The 24,322-nt window shown below is 37.3% G+C and overlaps 1 protein-coding gene across 3 annotated transcripts in view; it reads right to left on the bottom strand.

The window, feature by feature from the left end:
• XIRP2 (xin actin binding repeat containing 2) overlaps positions 1–24,322 on the bottom strand; it is a 712,110-nt gene extending 687,788 nt beyond the window's left edge. For 2 of the 3 annotated variants that reach the window (XM_081582632.1, XM_081582630.1), the window contains exon 1: positions 24,134–24,318. The gene's annotated coding sequence lies outside the window, so the exon portion shown is untranslated. Of the gene's footprint in view, positions 1–24,133 lie in introns of all 3 variants that reach the window. The other variant, XM_081582634.1, reaches the window with a different exon arrangement.

Here is a 24,322-nt window from a genome sequence, read left to right on the forward strand (position 1 = left end):
TAATTTAATAAATAAATAAATAAAATAGAAAACCCTGACTCTCTTGTAATTCCTCAAACTTCCAGGCTGGTTCATTATAATGATGACATTACACTAATTCAAGCTGGTGGCAGGACATGACAAATTCTCTAGCAGCCTTAAGAAGGCAAAGCATGCAAGAGGGCAGGAGATGAAGCTTGTAAAAGTTAAGGAGTCTGACACCTCTGTACAGCTGTAGGGAAAAGAGGTATACTGGAATACTGCTTCTAAAGTGCGGAGAAGGCAATGGCACCCCACTCCAGTACTCTTGCCTGGAAAATCCCATGGATGGAGGAGCCTGGTAGGCTACAGTCCATGGGGTCGCTAAGAGTCGGACATGACTGAGCGACTTCACTTTCACTTTTCCCTTTCATGCACTGGAGAAGGAAATGGCAACCCACTCCAGTATTCTTGCCTGGAGAATCCCAGGGACGTCAGAGCCTGGTGGGCTGCCGTCTATGGGGTCGCACAGAGTCGGACACGACTGAAGCGACTTAGCAGCAGCAGCAGCAGCTTCTAAAGTGACAGGCAATTTACACCGTATCCTATGAGGTAAGAAGCACAATGTTTGTTTGGATTCTTAGGATAATTGGAGAAAACACATTTCATTTTGGGGTTTGCTCTTCTAACTCATTCACCAGCCTGTTTAGCAGGGGATATGAATGGAGAAAGGACTTCACAGCACATTCAGACAATTAGCTTCTTCCATTCATGCCTTAATACCTGCCATGCCTAACAACAATGGAAATGTCACTGGAAAAGATGCTAAATAAAGCATCTAGCAGGTTATAGAGGAATTGAAATGTAGAGTTTAGGACTAAGGACATGCCCTCTTCTGCATAGTTCTCAGATTGCTACTGCAACCTAGTAGAGATTCACGCTGGACACTGTGATTAATTCAAGTTAACTGTCCTTTATGACCTGCATATTATCTGATTATTGAGTGACAAAACTGTACATAACCAGCAACAGCTCACGCTTAAATAAAAATACTTGTTAAAACTTGAATAAGTGTTGCTTTTTATCATCTTCATACATTTTATTTCCCTTCTACATTACCTTGTTCTGATTGACAGTTCTTTAATTGAAAAGAAATAAAGCAAAAGGAAATCATGAAGGATATTTAACTTTCTGAAACGTATAGAGGCATTCATAAATATTAATTAATATGGTACTGAAACCAAAAAAAAAAAAAAAGTCTAACAACCCACCAAATAACAGATGGTGATACAAAAAGCAATTGTAAGTTACTTCAAGTGCCATTTAGAATTGATTTTCTTCCCTTTAGTAACAACCGCATAGACAGAATTATAATGTCTACAATCACATGTTCATTCATTATTCATCGATATGAGCTAAGTTGTTTCAGTCATGTTCGACTCTTTGCGACCCTGTAGAGTGTAGCCCACCAGGCTCCTCTGTCCAAGGGATTCTCCAGGCAAGAATAGTAGAGTGGGCTGTCATGCCCTCCTCTAGGACTCTAGGGGATCTTCCCTATCCAGGGATTGAATATGCATCTCCTGCGACTCCTGCATTGCAGGCAGATTCTTTATCACTGATTCACCAGGGAAGTCCATTCATTGATATAGATATAGATACAGATACAGATATAGATAGAAAGCCTGAATCATAAACAGTAGATGTTCACAACGTTGAGTATATAGGTTGGCATACTTATAAAAATTAATAGTAACAATAATAATATTACAATTAAGTTAATAATTATTAGCTTAATTATTAAATAAATTAATGTTTAATAATTAATTATTAAATAAGTTAATAATTGCCACAGAAGTCCCTGTGGCTCAGATGGTAAAGAATCTGCCTGCAATGCAGGGGACCTGGGTTCAATCCCTGGGTCAGGAAGATCCCTGGAGAAGGAAATGACAACCCACTTCAGTATTCCTCCCTGGAGAATTCCATGGACAGAGGAGACTGATGGGCTACACAGGGTCACAAAGAGTCGGACACAACTGAGTGACTAATACTTTCACTTAAAATTACTTAATAATTAATTCTAATGGAAGATACAAATTATTAATTTCTTACCCATAAACATAATGAATTTTATACAAATTACATAAGAATATTTCTTTAAAAAATCAAACAAAAGTTTGTTTTTACTGTCTTTATGATGATTAATTGGATTAATGATACTCAACAAATTTTAACAATATTTAAAACTAATCCAAATTGATTTAACAATCTGAGTGTTCTATCAACCAAGAAGAGAAAGATGTTAAATGATCTCACTTAATTACTTTCCAATGCTTAACCAGTCTTATCTAGTCTTCTAAGCCTAAGAGCATAACAAGAATTTTTTAAAGTTTAGTTATTCCCAGCTTGGCTTAAGAGTGGTAGAAACACTAAGCCTCATTTAATGAGGCTTAACTAAGTTTAATGGAGCTTGAAAATTTTCATGAAGTTTAAGTTTTAATGAAACATAAGACCTCCTCCTATTTAAGATTTTAAAGATGTTCTTAATATATGAAAAGTAATCTATGTTATTCTCTCACTATCCTTTGTGCTATTATTACAGTTTACCACTATGTGTGGTATAACCCCCCACAACAAAATGTTATTGTTTCTGCTTTAAACAGACAATTATATTTTGAAGAAGTTAGGAAAAGTCTTGTATAGGTACTTATTTATCATTTATAATGCTTTCAATCCTCCCTGTAAATCTACCTTTCCAGCTTGTATTATCTCTGTTTAGACTGAAGAACTGCCTTTAGCACTTCTTATAGTGTAGAACTGTTGGCCACAGTTCTATTGGCTTTTGCTTATCTGAAAATGTCTTTATTTCACTTTACTTTAAATGTTTTTGCTGGATATAAAATCTATATTTATAGTTCCCTTTTGTGTGTGAGTATGTGTGTGTGTGTGTCTGTGTTTTAAGCTACTTTAAAGATGTCATTTCATAATTTTTGGTATGCTTCATTCATAATGATAAGTCAGCCATCACATTTAATTGTGATTTGCTGTACATAATATTACTTTTTTATTTGGATGCTTTTAGAATTTATCATAAATTTTCAGCAGTGTTACTAGGATGAAGCTATTTGAGACTTATAGACTGTTTGGGATTTGCTGAACATCATAAGCTTGTGGGTCAATGCCTTTCATGAAACTTGGAAACTGTCTAGTCATTATTTCTTTAAATATCTTCTGTCCTGTTAATTTTTTCCTCTCCTTGAAGGTTCCAATATTAGACCTCTTGCCATTAGATTGATTGTTTGATTTGTTTTATCTTGTTCTCTTGCATTTCAGGCTTACCTTCACTATTCTTTCTCAGCAAAACTGGTAATGGTGGTGGGGCAGTAGAGACAATTGTTTAGCAGAGAAAAATATTCATTCACTTGAGTGTCTTCAAGAATACAGCCATTCCTGCCCACTCCTACCTCGACCAATAGCTTAGCCGACCTCTCCTCAATAAATCCTTTCTAATGGTTTTTGGCAGACTTTCTTCTCTCTGCCTAAATCAGGCCCAGCAATTGTCCCAGACCTGTTCAGGGGCTTACTGCTCACATATTCCTTTCTTTGGTAAACAGTTCATCAAGACTTTCTTACATCCAATGTTTTTCAACAGTCCCTTAGATAAGTATGATCTTCTGTTTTATCTAGGTTTCCCTTTGTGTTATTACAGGAGCAAAAGTACCCTAAATTTAATTTTTACACCCTAACCAAAAGCGCAATTTCCAGTTCAGTTCAGTTCAGTCCCTCAGTCGTGTCCAACTCTTTGTGACCCCATGAATTGCAGCACTCCAGGCCTCGCTGTCCATCACCAACTCCCGGAGTCTACCCAAACCCATGTCTATCGAGTCGGTGATGCCATCCAACCATTTCATCCTCTGTCGTCCCCTTCTCCTGCCCCAAATCCTTCCCAGCATTAGGGTCTTTTCCAATGAGTCAACTCTTCGCATGAGGTGGCCAAAGTATTAGAGTTTCAGCTTCAACATCAGTCCTTCCAATGAACACCCAGGACTGATCTCCTTTAGGATGGACTGGTTGGATCTCCTTGCAGTCCAAGGGACTCTCAAGAGTCTTCTCCAACACCACAGTTCAAAAGCATCAATTCTGCGGCGCTCAGCTTTCTTCACCGTCCAACTCTCACATCCATACATGACTACTGGAAAAACCATAGCCTTGACTAGACGGACCTTTGTTGGCAAAGTAATGTCTCTGCTTTTAAATATGCTATCTAGGTTGGTCATAACCTTCCTTCCAAGGAGTAAGCGTCTTTTAATTTCATGGCTGCAATAACCATCTGCAGTGATTTTGGAGCCCAAAAATATAAAGTCTGACACTGTTTCCACTGTTTCCCCATGTATTTCCCATGAAGTGATGTTACATGGGTCTAAAGAAGTTGAAATCCAAGAGATTTTTCTTTTGCTATCTTTGTTCTTCTATTTGAGTCTGTACTGTTGTGATAATCAGTTTCAGTTCGGTTCAGTCACTCAGTCGTGTCCGACTCTTTGTGACCCCATGAACCGCAGCACGTCAGGCCTCCCTGTCCATCACCAACTCCCGGAGTTTACCCAAACTCATGTCCATTGAGTCGGTGATGCCATCTAACCATCTCATTCTGTCATCCCCTTCTCCCCCTGCCTTCAACATTTCCCAGCATCAGGGTCTTTTCCAATGAGTCAGCTCTTCACATCAGGTGGCCAAAGTATTGGAGTTTCAGCTTCAACATCAGTCCTTCCAATGAACACCCAGGATTGATCTCCTTTAGGATGGACTGGCTGGATCTCCTTGCAGTCCAAGGGACTCTCAAGAGTCTTCTCCAACACCACAGTTCAAAAGCATCAATTCTTCTGCACTCAGCTTTCTTTAGAGTCCAACTCTCACATCCATACATGGCCACTGGAAAAACCATAGCCTTGACTAGACGGACCTTTGTTGACAAAGTATTGTCTCTGCTTTTTAATATGCTTTCTAGGTTGGTCATAACTTTCCTTCTAAGGAGTAAGCGTCTTTTAATTTCATGGCTGCAATCACCATCTGCAGTGATTTTGGAGCCCAAAAAATAAAGTCAGCCACTGTTTCCACTGTTTCCCCATCTATTCTCCATGAAGTTATGGGACCAGATGCCATGATCTAAGTTTTCTGAATGTTGAGCTTTAAGCCAATGTTTTCACTCTCCTTTTTCACTTTCATCAAGAGGCTCTTTATTTCTTCACTTTCTGCCACAAGGGTGGTATCATCTGCATATCTGAGATTATTGATATTTCTCCCGGCAATCTTGATTCTAGCTTGTGCTTCTTCCAGCCAGCATTTCTCATGATGTACTCTGCATATAAGTTAAATAAGCAGGGTGACAATATACAGCCTTGACATACTCCTGTTCCTATTTGGAACCAGTCTGTTGTTCCATGTCCAGTTCTAACTGTTGCTTCCTGACCTGCATACAGATTTCTCAAGAGACAGGTCAGGTGGTCTGGTATTCCCATCTCTTGAAGAATTTTCCACAGTTTATTGTTATCCACACAGTCAAAGGGTTTGGCATAGACAATAAAGCAGAAATAGATGTTTTTCTGGAACTCTTGCTTTTTTGATAATCCAGCGTATGTTGGCAATTTGATCTCTGGTTCCTCTGCCTTTTCTGAAACCAGCTTGAACATCTGGAAGTTCACAGTTCATGTACTGTTGAAGTCTGCTTTGGAGAATTTTGAGCATTACTTTACTAGTGTGTGAGATGAGTGCAATTGTGTGATAGTTTGAACATTCTTTGACATTGCCTTTGAGATTGGAATGAAAACTGATCTTTTCCAGTCCTGTGGCCAATGCTGAGTTTTCCAAATTTGCTGGCATATTGAGTGCAGCACTTTCATAGCATCATCTTTCAGGATTTGAAATAGCTCAACTGGAATTCCATCACCAGCACTAGCTTTGTTCGTGGTAGTACTTCCTAAGGTCCACTTGAATTCACATTCCAGGATGCCTGGCTCTAGGTGAGTGATCACATCATCATGGTTATCTGGGTCGTGAAGATCATTTTTTGTATAGTTTTTCTGTGTATTCTTGCCACCTCTTCTTAATATCTACTGCTTCTGTTAGGTCCATACCATTTCTGTCCTTTATTGAGCCCATCTTTGCATGAAATATTCCGACAGAATGTGGTCTACTGGTGAAGGGAATGACAAACCAGTTCAGTATTCTTGCCTTCAGAACCCCATGAACAGTATGTGATAGTCAAGTTGCTGGCAATTCTTTATGTTACTTCAAGTTATACCATCTTGGGTCATATCAAAATTGTGCATAAGCACTGCAATTTAGATAAGGTTGGTCTACTGCAATACAGACCAAGAAATCATGTTTTGCTTTGCTGTTACAATGATAGCAATCAAATAAAAAATATTTTAAAAAATGAAAAACATCTTTCAGTAAAATATTCTTAATAAAGTCAGTGACTGTTTTCTTCTAAATAACTTAAAAACAATTAATTTTAATAACTCATTCATGTGCTCATGCTCAATCACTAAGTCATGTCCAACTCTTTTCTACCCCATGGACTACAGCCCACATGCTCTTCTGTCCATGGGCTCTTCCGGGCAGGAATACAGAAGTGGGTTGCCATTTCCTCCTCCAGGGGAACTCATTCACATGCACTACCAACAACTGAGGGCTTCCCTGGTGGCTCAGTGGTAAAAATCTACCTGCCAATGCAGGAGACATGGTTTCAATCCCTGGTCCATCAAGATTCCCTGGAACTTGCCCAACGTCTATTACATCAAAAATGTTACCAACAATGATGCTATATTCATATCTTCAGTGCTTAGCATTTTTCAGTACTCTTTAATATAATTATCTTAACAATTTCTACACTACTAAGGAAGCAAATAATAAAAAATAAAAAGTAGTAGTTGAGTGTTCTCTATCTTATTTGATTCCAAACAGAAATTTTTGTTCTTGTTTTGAATTTATCCTGAAAAGCATTACTCATTTCTTAACATCTTCTTTACAATCTATAGCTTTTCACTCCATTCTTGCAGGCTATTTTTATTTTATTATAGTTATGTAATACTTCTTACACCATTGATAAATGCATATTTAAAACCTGAGCACATAGAAAATCCCTATCTGTAGTCACAAATGATTTTCCTTTTCTTAGCTGAAATGTCTTGAATTTGGCACATCTTCATTTATTATTGATTCAAATTTTATTAATATTTAGAGATGATCATGTGATCGTATCTACTTTTTCATTAAATTTAAGATTTTTTTTATTAAAATACCTATTGTCCTACCTAAACATTTTATCTTTTCTAGGAGCAAAGAATTCTGAAATCTTAGGCCAAGGTTTTGAAAATCAAGTCCTGTTCTTTGTCTATTTACATATATTAATTTAATCTTCCAAAAGTCACACCTTTCTCCATAAAAAATGTAAATATCATTAGTTGTATCCCTTTGTCCTTGACTTTCTATGAAAATGAAACTATGGTAATTAGCTCTAATTTGCAATAGCTCTTTATTAAGCACAACTTCCTTCCTGAGTGAGCAGAGTAGCTCACTGAGACTTTGACCAATACTAGAAATATTTCACTCACCTCTTATTTTTTATTACATAGGTATCCTAGTCACCATTGCCAAAACAAAATATTGTTATCAAAACATAAATTTTGCTTTCTACTGACACTTTCAAAGAGACTACCAAGACATGACAGATTTAGAACAGAAAAAGAGATGACAAATGCAAGAATACTCAGAAAAAAAACCTATCAAAATACCATTTGACTGTATGATGTGGTCAAAGCAGAGTCTCCAAACCAGTATCCAAACCTATGTCTGACACGTTCATCTTAATTACTTGATTAGAATTATATTTCAAATAATTAACATTTATTTTCTCCATTTTTTCTTACTCTGTGCTCTTTATTTACTCTAAGAAACTCTATCAGCCATGCAAGACTGACAGATGAAGTAAGGACTTGCAGAATTTGTTTTCCCATTTTAAAATTTAGGGTAAAATCAGAGCTAGAGCAAGGTAGGTGATATTAGGATGGGAAAGTAATTTGCAGATCAGAGTTCTTAAAGTAGAAAGTGAAGACTTCCTTGGTAATCCAGTGGTTAAGAATCTGCCTTCCAATGCAGAGTACATGGGCTCAATCCCTGGTTGGGGAACTAAGGTCCCACATGCGACAGGGCAACTAAGCCCATACACCACAACTAGATAGAAGCCCATGTGCCACAATGAAAGATTCCACATGCCAAATAGAAGATCCTGTGTGCTGCTACTAAGACCTGACATAAATAAATAAATTTACTTTTAAAAAAATGAAAAAAAAGTCTCTCTTATGAGGACTACAAAGTTAGTTGGAAAAAATTCAACATCCATTATGTCCAAAAATGAGGAATCCCCACTGACCCTTACTTTTGTATATGTGCTGCCAAAAAGAGCACCTGACCCTTACTTTTGAACTACCCATTATCCAAGTCTTCTTGAAAATTTTCTAAACTGAACTGAGATACTAACATAGGAACCATGTATGATTCAAAAGATTTTTTTTTCCTTGATTAAGATGGCAGTGAACTATTCCAATAGGTGACTTCCTAATAATCCAGAGTAATATTGGACACTGACTGTAATGTGCCTTGGTGTAGTTTTCTTAAGCATTCCTGTATTTATATTTCATTGAGATCCTTGAATTTGCTGGTTTAAAATTATCAACAAATTTGGAAACAAAAAATTGACCATAATTTCTTCAACTATTTTTTTCAACTCACTACCTATGCTTTGAAATCCAATTTCATAGCTTAAGTCACTTAAATTTGTCCCACTGCTTCTTTGTTCATATTTTAAACGTCATTTTTCTCTTATTTTCTAAATTTATTTGTAATTGTGCTCAGTTTTCGCAGCTGCGCAGGTTTTTCTCTAGTTGCAGAGAGCTTGGGCTACTCTCTAGTTGCAGGGCACAGGCTTCTCACTGCGGTGGCTTCTCCTGCTGCGGAGGAGCGTGGGCTTCAGGGAATGCAGACTCCAGAAGCTGCGGCATGTGGGCTGAGCTCAGTACTTACAGATGCTGGGCTCTAGATCACAGGCTCAGTAGCTGTGGTGCACAGGCTTAACTGCTGCACGGCATGTGGGACCTTCCTGGACCAGGGATCAAACCCATATCTCCTGCATTGGCAGGTGAATTCTTTACCACTGAGCCACCAAGGAAGACCTCTCTGATTTTCATTTTGGATAGTTTCCAGTGTATTTTTCATGAGGATCTTTTTTTTTTCATTTCTATAAGTTTTCTTAGGCATTTAAAAAAATAGATACAATATCATTAGTTCACCTACTTTATTTTTTCCAGCTTGAATATACAGAATAAAGGTATATAGAATACATTACAATAACCTTTTAATTGTTCTTGTTACAGATTCTATCATGTCTTAGTTCTGGGCATATTCCTTTTATTTTTTGTCTTCATTATGAGTCATAATTTTCTTTTCTTTGGCATGTCTGGTAATTTTTACTGTATGCCAGACACTGTGAATTTAACCTTTTGTGATGCTTTATATATTTGTATTCCCCTATATATTCTTGAGATTTTTCTGGGGAACTCTTAGGAACTTTGATTTTTTCAAGGTATACTTTTAAAATTAATTATCTGGAAATAAAGCAACATTAATCTAGGGCTATTTCCCCTACTCCTGAAGAAGTATCCTGCTACTAAGGAAAACCCATGACCCATAAGACATGAGGTTTTTTGGATTGTAGGAACTCCAACTTTTCCAGCCTCTGTATGAGCTCTCTGGATTGCTGCCTCTGCTCCTTTCAGATGGTCTTTTTCCTAGCCTCAAGTAGTTTCTGGCTCAATATGTGAATGACACCCTCTGAATCTCCAGAGTACCTCTCTCTGCATAGCTCTTATCTCTCCAGAACTCTGCCGTGGCACATTTCAACACCTTGGCCTCCATAGGCACTAAGTTCCATCTCCTCAACTCAAGAAATTTACTAGCATCCTCCCTGGTGTCCCCCTCCCTGTGCTGAATCTTGGAAAGTCTTGGGTGGTAAGTTAAGGCAGTTACAAAACTAACCTTTTATTTCTTCCTCTCTCATGGTTCACAGATCACTGTCCTTGCACTACCTGGTATCCAATAATTAAGATAAATAAATATATATTTTTTCACGTTGTTTTCATGTGAAATTATATACCTTGTTATGCAACTCCATCTTGGCTGAAGATCATAGTCCCCTGTGAGTTTGTTTTATTTTGAAACCATCCCATATTCACAGTGCATAGTCACTTTAAAACCACAAAAAGAACTAGTTATTGAATAATTTATATTTAAAATATCACAAACAGGCAACTGGTGAGACTTTTTGGGAAAGGAATTGGGCTTAATGTTTTATAAATATAATAGTTTCACACTGTTTTATAACCATTTAAAATTAATAGCCTTTAAGTATATAGCAGTATAACAGTAAAAAGACAGTTTTTGTGCCTGGCCTTTGCTATTTTCAATAGTTTCAAATTTTAGCAGAAAGTCTTCATATTTTCAAATAGAACAAATTCCAGTGATGCTTTAAAAATAACATTATAGAATTAGTTGAAGTGTGGTCAAAGAGCTTTAGCTTAAATCTAATTGAAAAATAACTCAAAACTCACTGACATTGCTTTTTGCATACATCATTTTAAGTTTCAACTCATGAATTATGCGGAGAAGGCAATGGCACCCCACTCCAGTACTCTTGCCTGGAAAATCCCATGGATGGAGGAGCCTGGTAGGCTACAGTCCATGGGATCGCCAAGAGTCGGACACGACTGAGCGACTTCACTTCCACTTTTCCCTTTCATGCACTGGAGAAGGAAATGGCAACCCACCCCAGTATTCTTGCCTGGAGAATCCCAGGGACGGGGGAGCCTGGTGGGCTGCCGTCTATGGGGTCGCACAGAGTCGGACACGACTGAAGCGACTTAGCAGCATGAATTATGTCTAAGATTTTTGAGTATGGGATAATAACAAACTTATACACTATTAAATGAAATATACAAAGTGACATATAAACCAACATAAATATTGTTAAATTCAGCTTCCTAAGTAGCTGAATTAGAAGTCCACACTTAGTATACAGTGAGTAATGACACTGTAAGTTACAATTATGAATAGATGGGATGATCATTCTGTCTTGGTGACATGAGTTTAATTTAACTGACTGTCACAGCCTCAGTTCAGCCCCTGTAAGTGGAATTTTCTTTTAACTATTGGAACAAAATTTATTAATTTTTGTTAAAAAGATAGAGCAATGCTTTTACTGGATTTTAAATTTGTAGGCATAGCTCTCAAGTAGAAATTATTTTTTAAGGGAGATGAACATAGATAGTATCATAATGTTGTTTACATATTAATCAACTAATTTATATTCCAACAGTTCAACCCTCAGTCTCATTCCATTTGTTATACAATAAAGTTCTTGAATTTCTCTCTGAAGCCTCTTTTTTTCAAGGTAATAAATTTCAAAGGTAAGTCAAATTAAGTTCTCTATGCTTTTTAACACTCTATTTGCAAATTGTTATCTTGTGATGTTTTGTATAAATAATGTGTTAAAAATGAAGGGAAACCATTAACAGGGTACACCCATAAAATTAACCTTCCCAAGCCATAGAAACCAAGACCAATAAATCTATAATAAAGGTATTAAAAATGGCCAGCAATCATCACTTCTGTCTTTCAAGATATCTTGGGGTAATTGGGCTAATTTGGGGCTAATTCCAAATAGTGTCTTTACCATTTCAGAAAAACTATTTTCTCAGGTTCAGATTTCTATATTGCCTTTGAAAATCACGACATGACACGGTCCTAGAAGCAGTCCCACTCTCTAAGGTGTCATCAGTGTAATATACTCTAACTCCCTTGATTTAAAATAATGTTTTTTCCATCCCTTTATCATGCAAATGCATATAAATTTAAAACTGATTTGTCTAATAATATGTCTTAGGTTCAAAAAGCACAGATAAATAAAATTCATTTTACTTCATCTTTCGTGCATTTTTTGTGTTTTGTCCCATTTTAAAAATGTCTCTGTAAATATGATGTGAAATATACATTTAAACAAATTCTGTATTATGAATTATTCACATATAAATTTTTCTGAAATATAAGAGAACAATGAATTTAGGTATAGCATTGTCCTAGCATGCTTGACAGTTAATTGCCTACCATGCTTTATTCCATATGCACTGGAAGATTATGCTGTTTAAGAGAGAAAATAAATTCCTTTAATGTTGGGCTGATTCTTGGTATGCCCACATTTAATATCAGACATTTGGCAGAAGGCCATTAAGAAGGAGATCACAGAATATCATAGGCAAGAATAAATTGGGGCTATAGAACAAAAAATAAGAGATGAGAAAGCCAGAAACATTGAGTTCCGTCATAAAAAAGGAGTCTCAAGTAGGAGCATGTTCCATTTGCAAGGTATAATGTAGTTACTTGTCTACCAATAAGACAGAAAGAAAAAAATGATTCCTTTATCCACTGACTGATTCTTGATTTAATATTCAACACCTCACGCATGTGGCTTGAAGTTTTGACTCTCCTTAGAAAAGAAATCTGTTGTTCATTCTTTTCACCTCATCCAGGTGATATTAGGATTTGTGGTAAACCTCCAGTCTTCATACATCTGGAACCTACAAGATAAGTGAACCTCTCTGTGGTTTATACACTGGTGCTTTCAACATACTTTTCTTCATATTATTGTTGCACTGTATATACATCTCCATCATTCTGAAAGTAACAGTGAATTAAATTATGTGTATTCATGTCTTCTTCATCTAAAATCCTCATTTAAAATCCCTAAAGGATGACATAATAACTTTCATTAATTCTTTATCCTCAGAAAATAAAATCTTATATATGGTAGGCATTCAGTACTAGCTGATAAGAACTTTACTAAAGATACTTTTGTTAAAGAAAACATGTGATTTTCAGCCAGGTGAACAAAATATTATTAATTTTCCATAGCATACTGAGAAATGTTGTTTTTTTTTTAATTTAAATAAGTTACCCTCTGAGTCCATTAACATGTTTTAAATTCCACTGTGCCTAGAAAATCCCATGAACAGAGGAGCCTGATAGGCTGCAGTCCATGGGGTCTCGAAGAGTCAGACACAACTGAGCAACTTCACTTTCACTTTTCACTTTCATGCATTGGAGAAGGAAATGGCAACCCACTCCAGTGTTCTTGCTTGGAGAATCCCAGGGACGGTGGAGCCTGGTGGGCTGCCATCTATGGGGTCGCACAGAGTCGGACACAACTGGAGCGACTTAGCAGCAGCAGCAGCAGTGCTCACTATAGAATTAGTGTTAAGAAATGGTGCTAAGCATTCAAATTATGTTTCTACTTCTATCTGACCTATGCTTTGTCCTTGAATACCTCAACTCTTTTTTTCCTAAATCTAAATTCCAGATAATACTATTGATTTGTGTGTGTGTGTGTAATGTAGAGAGGCACCTTTTATCCATTTTTAGTAGGGCATCCTATTTGAAAATACTTTTCTAGCAAAGTTATAATTTTAGATGCAATACTGAATGAACTATTATAAATCCTTTCTCAAATATTGCTGTGTTAATATATATATGTAAATATACACACATACAGAGTCTCACCTATTCATCTTTCAGATCAACAGACTCTATTTGGCTGGGGCTTGGAGGACAATTTGTATTAATAGAGTAGAATGAAGCCAAATGTGTCCTTGGTCACATTAGCAAGGTGATTGAAGTAAATAAGTTTACAAATAAATGTGGTTCATAAAAGTGCCTAAGAAGGTTTTGTACAATCATAACATTTTATCAAGATGCCAAAAATCTTTGCCAGGGAATTCTTGGTTTCATGTAAAAGTTTCTCAACTCTCATAAATATTTCTCTTTTTTATCACAGCATTAAAATAAGATATTTTGATGTGGGAAAATTTAGATAAGTCAATGGGCTTCCCTAATAGCCAGTTGGTAAAAAATCTACCTGCAATGTAGGAGACCCTGGTTCGATTCCTGGGTTGGGAAGATCCGCTGGAGAAGGGATAGGCTGCTGCTGCTGCTGCTAAGTCACTTCAGTCATGTCCGACTCTGTGCAACCCCATACACAGCAACCCACCAGGCTCCTCTGTCCCTGGGATTCTCCAGGCAAGAATAAAGAGTGGATTGCCATTTCCTTCTCCCAGGGATAGGCTACCCACTCCAATATTCCTGGGTTTCCCTTGTGGCTCAGCTGGTAAAGAATCTGCCTGCAGTGCGGGAGACTTGGGTTCAATCGCTGGGTTGGGAAGATCCCCTGGAGAAGGGAAAGGCTACCCACTCCAGTATTCTGGCCTGGAGAATTCCATGGACTATATAGTCCACGGGGTCACAAAGAGTTGGACACGACTGAGCGAATTTCACTTTCACTTTCAGCTATGACACAGTGATCTTATTTCAATCAACCTGTGCTATTTTTTTTTAAGCTCCTTTTCTCTCAGTAAGATATTTTTTTCTTAAGAATATATACCAGTGACTAGAAATTAACCTATTCCAGTCTGTATAAACCACACCCTTAGATCCTGTACCTTCTCAGCTTCTTTTGAATAAGTAGCCTACTCCACAACCTTGCCACTTGCCACAGTCAACTGAACTAGGAAGACAGTCAACCAGAACTGGGTCAACTGGAATGCCTCCAAAGAATGTGGAGCCATTAACCACAGAGACAAGAAGATGCAGTCTTTGCACTGAGAGAGATTGTCAGTGGTTGTATGTGGCTGTCTCTGAGCTATTGGTGGAAGTTAAAGAAATCTGATGTGCAAGAAGAAATATTAAAGAAGCTGATATAAGTAGGAATGAGAAAAAATATGAACCCAGAAAGAGAGACAGAGCAAAAAGTAAGAGTAACAGTTTTCTTAGTGTCTGATTATTTTATCATTCTTGGTTCTTATTCCCCTGACTAAATTCCATCTGGAATTAGGTAAAATAGGGTCATTATAAACGTTCTTCCTTACCAGAGTCAAATTCAAGCTCTCTTGTGCGCACTGCCAACAACTAGGACTATATACATCTCATAGTAAGCACTGAAAATGGTTATTACTTTTTAAAACTATATATAAAACTATATATAACATGTATTTTTTAAAGACATTAGTTTGCTTAGATACTTTGGTTCCAAGGAATCAAATAGATAATTTAGGACTCTCAAATCTGAGAGAATCATCACTGACAAGGGTCTCTGTTATGGGGTATGTGTTGGGTCAACAGTTTTACATTATCTCATTTTATCCTTCAACAAACTTTCAAATGATGTGCTATTTCCAGCATTTCACAGATGATGAAACTGAGATTTAAATAACTTTCCTAAGGTCATAAAGGCACTAAGTGGTGAAGTCAGAGAACAAATTCAGGTCTCTCCAATTCCAGAACCCATGTTCTTTTCATATTTTATTTATGTAAAGTTGGTCAAATTTGTATGCATCCAGTTTTTGACTGGACTGTACTTCCAAAGTAATGATAGATTAAAACACTAAGCTAAAGGCTACTGAAGATGGTTTAAAATACTTGCAATTCTAAACTTGCTAAATTAATAAGGTGAATATAGTTGGGATTAAAGGACACATGAAGTCAAAATTAATTAATTGCTCAAGTGTAAGTGAACTAAAATCACTCAGATGCCATAATTTAATACAGGAATCTATTTTGATTTTGCCTCACAGGGAGTAAGACGATATATTTTCATATCTTTAATTTCAATATTACTACCTTTTATTAAGTAAAGTTGGCAACTTACTTGTTAAAAAATGTACTTAGTATTTTATAACCATATCAGGCACAAATAAATGGAGAAATGTCTTTATGATTAAAAAAATCTGAAAAATGCAATTCATAGAAATGAATAATTTTACAGCATTATTGAAAAGACACTTTTCAGTAGATGTTTCTTATTAATATCAAAATAGGTTTATCTCTCTGTCACCAAAATATTCATGCAAACTTATAAGTACTTCATTATTTTTAATTCACTTTCAAAATTTTATATTTTAACAAGGGTAACCCACTCCAGTATTCTTGCCTGGAGAATCCCCTTTTGGACAGAGGAAACTGGCAGGCTACAGTCCGTGAGATTGCAAAGAGTAGGACATGACTGAGCGACTAAGCACAGCACAGTATAGCACAGTGTGAAATTGTACCCTCAATTAAGACATTGGCCTAAATTAAGACTCAAATAAAGTATACTCAGTACCTAAGTTTGATATTTATAAAATTAATATATGAGAATAAGTCCAACTAAAATAAGTCTATTAAACAATATTATTTGCAATTATGTTTTTTTAGTATGTCATCAACAACAAAAAAAGAGACAATTTTTCTAAAAACTAGCAATTATGTCATTTAAATCTTTAAACTGATTAGCAACTTATAGATTAAAATTAATTTGCACCATTTTAGGAAAATAATTTTTAAAACATCACTCTTCTGGAAGATTTTATAATGAAAACAAATACATACATTTTGAGACTTTGAGAAAATAATTTCTTTTACATAACTTTAAAAGAATCTCTTTTCTTACAGTTATTTTTTGCTTTGTTTTTAATGATAAAAGAGACTAAAATACAGTTTACTCTTTGAGACAGTCTCTGCATATTAAACAAATTTCAATTACAGAGAAAATATGGACAGGAAAAAGGTTTTTTTAAGCATAGCAATCTTCAAAAATAACATAAACATCTATGGAACCAAAAATGGAATCAGATGTGTAAAGCAGGAAGTAGAGTTGAAACTTCAAATCTCCTGGGCTTTGCCTCCAGCAGCAGTCAGAATAGATAGGGAGAAGCAGAAATTAAAAATGCCTCACAGACGTAGACCCTAAATACAGACTCACTATTTGAATTGAGGCCTACAAAGGAGGTCAAAGAAAAACTGTAACTCTTCCCAAGGAAATGACATATAAAGAGACATCCCTAAAGACATGGGGGAAGAAATAGAAAAATCTTTCCACTGAGAAAGGTACCCAACCACTTGCTAGATCATGACTTAACCTGAGTTTTCTCAATATCCACAGAAGGTTAAAGTGCTAGCTTTAATCAATAACATAAGATTTGTCTATATAATAGGACTTTAGGGCCAAATGAGACACACAAAACTAGAAGCAAGGGAAACTGTATAGAGAGGGGATGAGACGAGGCAAATGCCATCCTAGACAGGCCTGAAAACCAAATTCAAAAATAAATGAGAAACAAACGTTAATAGCAAGGCTTTAAAAAATCAAAATTGAAGAAACTGTCACTTCAGATACAACACAAAATAATATATCTAAGATATCCTTAGAATAAATATGTTGCAGATTCTAGGAATTGAACCGGGGCCTCCTGCATTGCCAGTGGATTCTTTACCAGCTGAGTTACCAGGGAAGCCTTCTTAAAGGGATAGCAGAAAGGAAACCATAAAACACAGGAGCAGGACAATTTGAAAACAACTAGTCCCAAACACCATTTATGAAAACTGGAGTGATTGAAATTTTTGCCAGACTTTCATGATCCCTATTCTTATTCCTCTCATCCCATAGTTAATGTGATCGATCTATATCTTCAAACATAACTTAAACATAACTGTAGCCCAACAGGCTCCTCTGTCCATGGAATCCTCCCGGCAAGAATACTGGAGTGAGTTGCCATTTCCTTTTCCAGGGGACCTTCCCAACCCAGGGATCGAACCCAGTTCTGCCGCACTACAGGCAGACTCTTTACCAACTGAGCCACCAAGGAAGCCCAAACATAACTTTATAACTTTTTAACATATGTAGTGCATTTTATGGATATTTCCAATTTACCTGTATGGTATCTCATTCTGTTTTCTATTTCTCTTATTCAAATCTCTGATTAGAGGTCTTCTAGTGTTGCTGGAACATGCTCATTTATTCTTAACATTTCATAGTAAATTTTAGTAAACATCCACTGCCTTCAACCATCATATCTCTTCTTGATGGACACTGAGGTTACCACCAACTCTATCACCACAAATAATACGACAATCAATATCCTTTTCTTTATCTATGTATGAATGCTTCTGAGAATTTCTGTATGATATATATAATATAGATTATATTATCATAGAATATGATTAATATTTAATTTAGAAAAATTACTTTCAAGATTACTTTATACTGTGAGTGAAAGTTAGAACTTCATATACATTGACCAACACTTGATGTTTCCATTCTTTTGAAATATAATCCTTCTGATGTGAATAAAGTGATCTCTTACTGCTTTGGTCATGCTAAACTGCTTCAATAGTATCCAACTCTGCGATCTTAGAAACTGTAGCCAGACAGTCTCTTTTGTCCAAGGGATTCTCCAGGAAAGAATACTGGAATGGGTTGCCAAGCCCTCCTCCTGGGGATCTTCCTGACCCAAGGATTGAACCTGCCTCTCTTATATTTCCTCCATTTGTAGGTGGGTTCTTTACCACTAGTGCCACTTGAGACGTCCCTTCTTCCTGCTTTAATTTGTATTTATATGAGATTTTCCTTGTATTCTGTTTAGTCTGATCTATAGTATTTTGTCTCTTTCACAGGTCCATTTTTTTTCTCCAATGTGTTTTTATTCTTTCCTCAATGAACAGAAGTTATTTCTATATAGCAGATAACAATCCTTTGCTATTTTAAATTTATGAAGCAGGGCACTCAAAGTCAGTGCTCTGGGACAACTCAGAGAGATGGGGTGGGGAGGGAGGTGGGAGGGGGGTTTAGGATGGGGAGACAGGTGTGCACCCATGGGCAATTCATGTCGAGGTACAGCAAAAACCACCACATTATTGTAAAGAAATTATATATACTCTAATTAAAATAAGTTAATTAATTAAAAAACAATCCTTTGCTATTTTTTTAAATAAATTTATTTATTTTAGTTGGGGGCTAATTACTTTACAATATTGTAGTGGTTTTTGCCATACATTGACATGAATCAGCCATGGGTTTATATGTGTTCCCCATCCTGAACTCCCCTCCCACCTCCCTCCCCATCCCATCCCTCTGGGTCATCCCATTGCCCCAGCCCTGAGCATTTGTCTCATGCATTGAACCTGGAATGGTGTTTTGTTTCACATATGATAATATACATGTTTCAATGCTATTCTCAAATTTAGCCAGTAGCTTACCAATTTGTTAATGGCATCTTTCATTAAACAGAAAATCTTATTATTGATAACATCATAACAACTGGCTTTTTCTTCTCAGTTTTAGTTTGGAGGTAGGAAAAACAGTATTTTCCTACCTATAGTCCACAAAGCTATTCTACTAATTTTCTTCTAAATAGAAGAAGAGCAGAAGAATAACCTTGTGGTTTATGGTGCAAATTTCACATCATTTGTCTATAACATATTTGAAATCTGCCGTTTTATCAGAGATGAAGAAGTACCCAAGCATTATTTTTCTCCAATTACAGAATCTGTTTCCACTAATATTTTCTAACCATTAATTTTTGGTGCCATTTCATAATATATCATGCTTTCATAGATGCATGTGTCTATTTCTAAAGTCTATTTCTATTTCTCTCCTCAGAAATCTGTATGCAGGTCAAGAAGCAACAGTTAGAACTGGACATGGAACAAAGGACTGGTCCCAAATTGGGAAAGCAGTACATCAAGGCTGTATATTTTCACCCTGCTTATTTAACTTATATACAGAGTACATCATGGGAAAAGCCAGACTGGATGAAGTACACGCTGGACTTAAGATTGCCAGGAGAAACAAAAATAACCTCAGATATGCAGATGACACCACCCTTATGGAAACAAGTGAAGAGGAACTGAAAAGCCTCTTGACAAAAATGAAAGAGGAGAGTGAAAACATTGGCTTAAAACTCAACATTCAAAAAATGAGGATCATGGCATCTGGTCCCATCACTTCATGGCAAATAGATGGGAAACAATGGAAACAGTAACACACTATTTTGTGGGGCTCCAAAATGACTGCATACAGTGACTGCAGCCATGAAATTAAAAGACACTTGCTCCTTGGAAGAAAAGCTATGACCAACCTAGAGAGCATATTAAAAAGCAGACATTACTTTGCCGACAAAGGCCTGTCTAGTCAAAGCTTTGGTTTTTCCAGTAGTCATGTATGGATGTGAGAGTTGGACCATAAAGAAAGCTGAGCATTGAAGAATTGATGCTTTTGAACTGTGGTGTTGGAGAAGACTCCTGAGAGTCCCTTGGACTGCAAGGAGATCCAACCAGTCAATCTTAAAGGAAATGAGTCCTGAATATTCATTGGAAGGACTGATGCTGAATCTGAAGCTCCAATACTATGGACATGTGATGCGAAGAACTGACTCATTGGAAAAGACCCTGATGCTGGGAAAGACTGAATGCAGGAGGAGAAGGGGACGATAAAGGATGAGATGGTTGGATGGCATCACGAACTCAATGGACATGAATGTGAGCAAGCTCCGGGAGTTGGTGATGGACACAGAAGCCTGGCGTGCTGCAGTCTATGGGATCCCAAAGAGTCGGACATGACTGAGTGACTGAACTGAATTGATTTCTAAAGTTTCTTATTCTGAGTTTCTATTTGTCTCTTCGGGTATAAAGATAATATAGCTTTGCAGATGCCTTAATATCTGGTCAGTATTCTCATTTATCTTCTTAAAGTGAACCTAGCGATCTCTAAGTGTTTATTTTTTCTCCAACATAAATTTTTTAATGAATCTGTTCAGTTACACTACAGATCCAGCATAATTATTTTTGAGATTGCATTGGATTTGTAAAATAATTCAGAAAAGCTTAATAATATTTAACACATTTAGTATGTTATGTCATTTCACTATGGATATGATATACCTATTATTTATTCAAAGTTGTTTAATAAACTTAATATAACACATATTAAAAACAAATTTATACATTATATATCATACATTCATATACATAAATATCCTATATATCATATATGATGTGGAGGGCTTCATGATGGAATTAGTGTTCTTATAGAAAGAGATGGGCTTCCCATGTGGTGCTTCCTCTGGAGAAGGAAATGACAACCCACTCCAGTATTCTAGCTTGGGAAATCCCATGGACAGAGGAGCCTGGTGGGCTATAGGCCATGGGGTTGCAAAGAGTCAGACACGACTGAGTAGCTGAGCATGCATGTGCGTGCACAGGCATGCACGTGCACATACACACACACAAAGGAGGATATACTGAGGCAGGAGATAGACAGTCCCAGGCTGAGGAGCTGCAGTGTGTTACCTATGAACAGATACTCCAAGATGAAGATAATAGCAAGAGGCTAATAGGAGAGGCTGAGCCCTACCTAGATAAGAGACAGAGACCACATACTTCTCATCCTTGAGGTCAAGGAGACCTTCTTGACTATACATGTGCAGAAAGGCTCCTTGAGGTCAAAAAGGAAGTGATGTCAATCTACTCTTAGGCCTCTTTGCTGGACTCCTTCTTGGCTAAGAGATGCGTCTGTAAGCCAAATATGGACTCAGAACCAGGCAAAACAAGATGACTTGCCAAAGGAAACCCAAGAGAAATGCCTGATACAAGTGATTCAAATTACTGTAAAGGCACAACTACCATGTGTCTATTCATGCATACTCTTTTTTTCCCCCAAAGACACTTTACTTGTTTCACTACTTTCTGTCTCTTTGTGGGAATTCATTTTTACAAAGTCAGTGGGCCAGGGGTTTTGTCACTGGCCACTGGTCTAGTGGCCAGGATTCAGCACTCTCACTGCCGCAGCCTGACTTCAATCTCTGGCCAGGAACCAAAATTCTGCTTCAAGCCACTGCAGGCCGAGGCCACCTGAGATCAATACCACAGAGCTCGCTTCCTCTCACTCTGCATATGAGATCCCAGCAAGAAGGCAGCCATCTACAAGCCAGAAGAGAGTCCTCAAGGGGGAACCAAATGGGCCAGCACTTTGATCTCAGACTTCCCAGCCTACAGAACCATGAGAAATAAATTCCTACTCTTTAAGTCTATGGTAGGCTGAGTTAAGATAAATTTTGATACCAAGAAGTGAGGTACTACTACAACAAATATCTAAAATTGTGGAAGTGGCTTTGGATCTAGGTAATGGGTAAAGACCTGAAGAGTTCTGTGGAACATGCTGGAAAAATTGAGATCACATTAAGAGTGATTCTGAGGAACTCAGGGAAAAAGGAAACAGAGATGGAGAGAAATTTTCCATCTTAGAAAAATACATAAAGAATCATAAGTAGAATACTGGCAGAAATATGGATATTAAAGGCAGGCAATTTTGAGGTTTCAGATGGAAATGAGTAACAACAGGTTACTAGAAATCAGAGGAAAGGTAATACACTTGTTACAAAGTGGCAAAGAACTTGCATGAATTGCATTTGTATTTTAGCGTTTTGTGGAAATTATAATTTGCAAATGATGACTGGATAAATATTGGATATTTAGCTGAGGACATTTCTAAGCAAAGTGTTGCTTAGAAAGACTTGTTTCCACTTGCCTCCTTATAATAAAAGTGAAGAAGAGAGATAAATTGAAGAAAGAACTGTTAAACAAAGAAAAACCAGACTTTATAAGATTTGGAAAATTCTCAGCTTGTTCATATATCAAGAACTGAGCAAGTGTATCCAGAAGACAACACCAAGGATATGGCTGGACTATCACTTGATAGAGACATTGCATGCCCGCATGCTAAGTCGCTTCAGTCGTGTCGGACTCTTTTGCAACTCTATGGATTGTAGACTGCCAGGCTCCTCTGTCCAGGGGATTTTCCAGGCAAGAAAACTGGAGTAGATTGCCATTTCCTACTCGAGGATAAAGACATTATGAGAGTTTATAAGCAGAAACACTGCCAGTTTGAACTGAAGGTAAAGACAGGATAAAATAACAAAAGGTTACTGGACTTCTTAGATTCCACAGGACAGGACAATAAAGCTATTCATCTACTGCCGCTGCTGCTGCTAAGTCGCTTAAGTCGTGTCCGACTCTGGGCGACCCCACAGACGGCAGCCCACCAGGCTCCTCTGTCCCTGAGATTCTCCAGGAAATACTGGAGGGGGTTGCCATTTCCTTCTCCAATGCAGGCATGCATGCTAAGTCGCTTCAGTCATGTCCAACTCTGTGTGACCCCTACAAATATGCATTATTCGTCAAGAAAAGAGAAGAATGACATTGGGAAAAAAAAAAATAAAAACAAAACCAAAACAACAACAACAAAAACAAGCTTATCGATACAGAGAAAAAGATTGGTGGTTGCCAGAGGGTGAGCGAGGGTGATGGGGTGATGGTGGACAAAATGCATGAACTGAGTTAAAAGGTAGAAACCTCTAGTTTAAAATAAATAAGTCATGGAGATGTCATTCACTCATCCTTCAACTTTTTTTCTGATTGCTGCCACTCCTTTCATTTTTTTTTTAAATTTAACATCGCTATCTTCCAGAAATATGAATACTTTAATAAATTCTATCTTCCATGGTACGCAAGCCCTTCCATGGCCTTCTCGCCCGGTAAGTTCTTTTTTTTTTTCAATAGACAAAAAAAAAAGCATTTCAGGCTAATGAAGACCTTATTCTTAAAGAAAATATGGGAGCATATATTTATGGTCTTAGGATAGGGAAAAATATTCTTAAGTCAGATCCCTTCCCCAAAATGGGAGCAATGCTAAATTTTTGCATTGTTCCAGACAAGAAATAAACTAGAGTCAAATACCAATTGGCTGGTTTCTTTTCCTCACTGTTTTGAAATTTAGATTACTAGGTCTGAAAGAATGGACTGAAGTTTACTCAGAGGGAAACCATGTCTTATTTTCGTCAATTTCTAAACCATTTCAGCCATGAGGTTTTGGAGACTAATAAGTAAATTCTGAACCCCATCTCAAATTAATTCATACTCTGCGCTGCCCAGACTCCTAACAGAAGTTCCATCTCGGCTGAGGGGGCAAATAAGCTTGATCCTTTCTTTCTCCTCTGTTTCAACCTCCTCATCCTTAGGCATAGACAAGTTATTACAGCAAGAAAGCAAGTGTATGAAAAATCACTCTAGGAGGTTCCGGGTTGGTGAACCGAATAGAGATTCAGGAAGAGGGAGAGCTGGGGAGGACCTAGAAGCTCCTGTCCCTTCCTACACCCCTGGCCCTACATTCTCTTCACGGGGCTGATCTTCAACATGCTCAAGGGCTCACCTTCTCGCAGAATAACTTCTTTCTGGAACAGGCATGGCCTCCTTCCGTCCACCTGAGCGCCGGACCCACTGTCGAGCGGATGCGCAGGGTTGCCGCAGGGCCTCCAGTCGCCAGGCCATCTCCCAAGCGGGAAATACAACTCTGAGGAACTGCTTCAGACGGTCGCCGAGGCCGCGACGCGCCTGCGCA

The sequence above is a fragment of the Giraffa tippelskirchi genome, chromosome 3, assembly GCF_054371585.1.
Source record: "Giraffa tippelskirchi isolate mGirTip1 chromosome 3, T2T-mGirTip1v1.2.pri, whole genome shotgun sequence".
Lineage (NCBI taxonomy): Eukaryota > Metazoa > Chordata > Mammalia > Artiodactyla > Giraffidae > Giraffa > Giraffa tippelskirchi.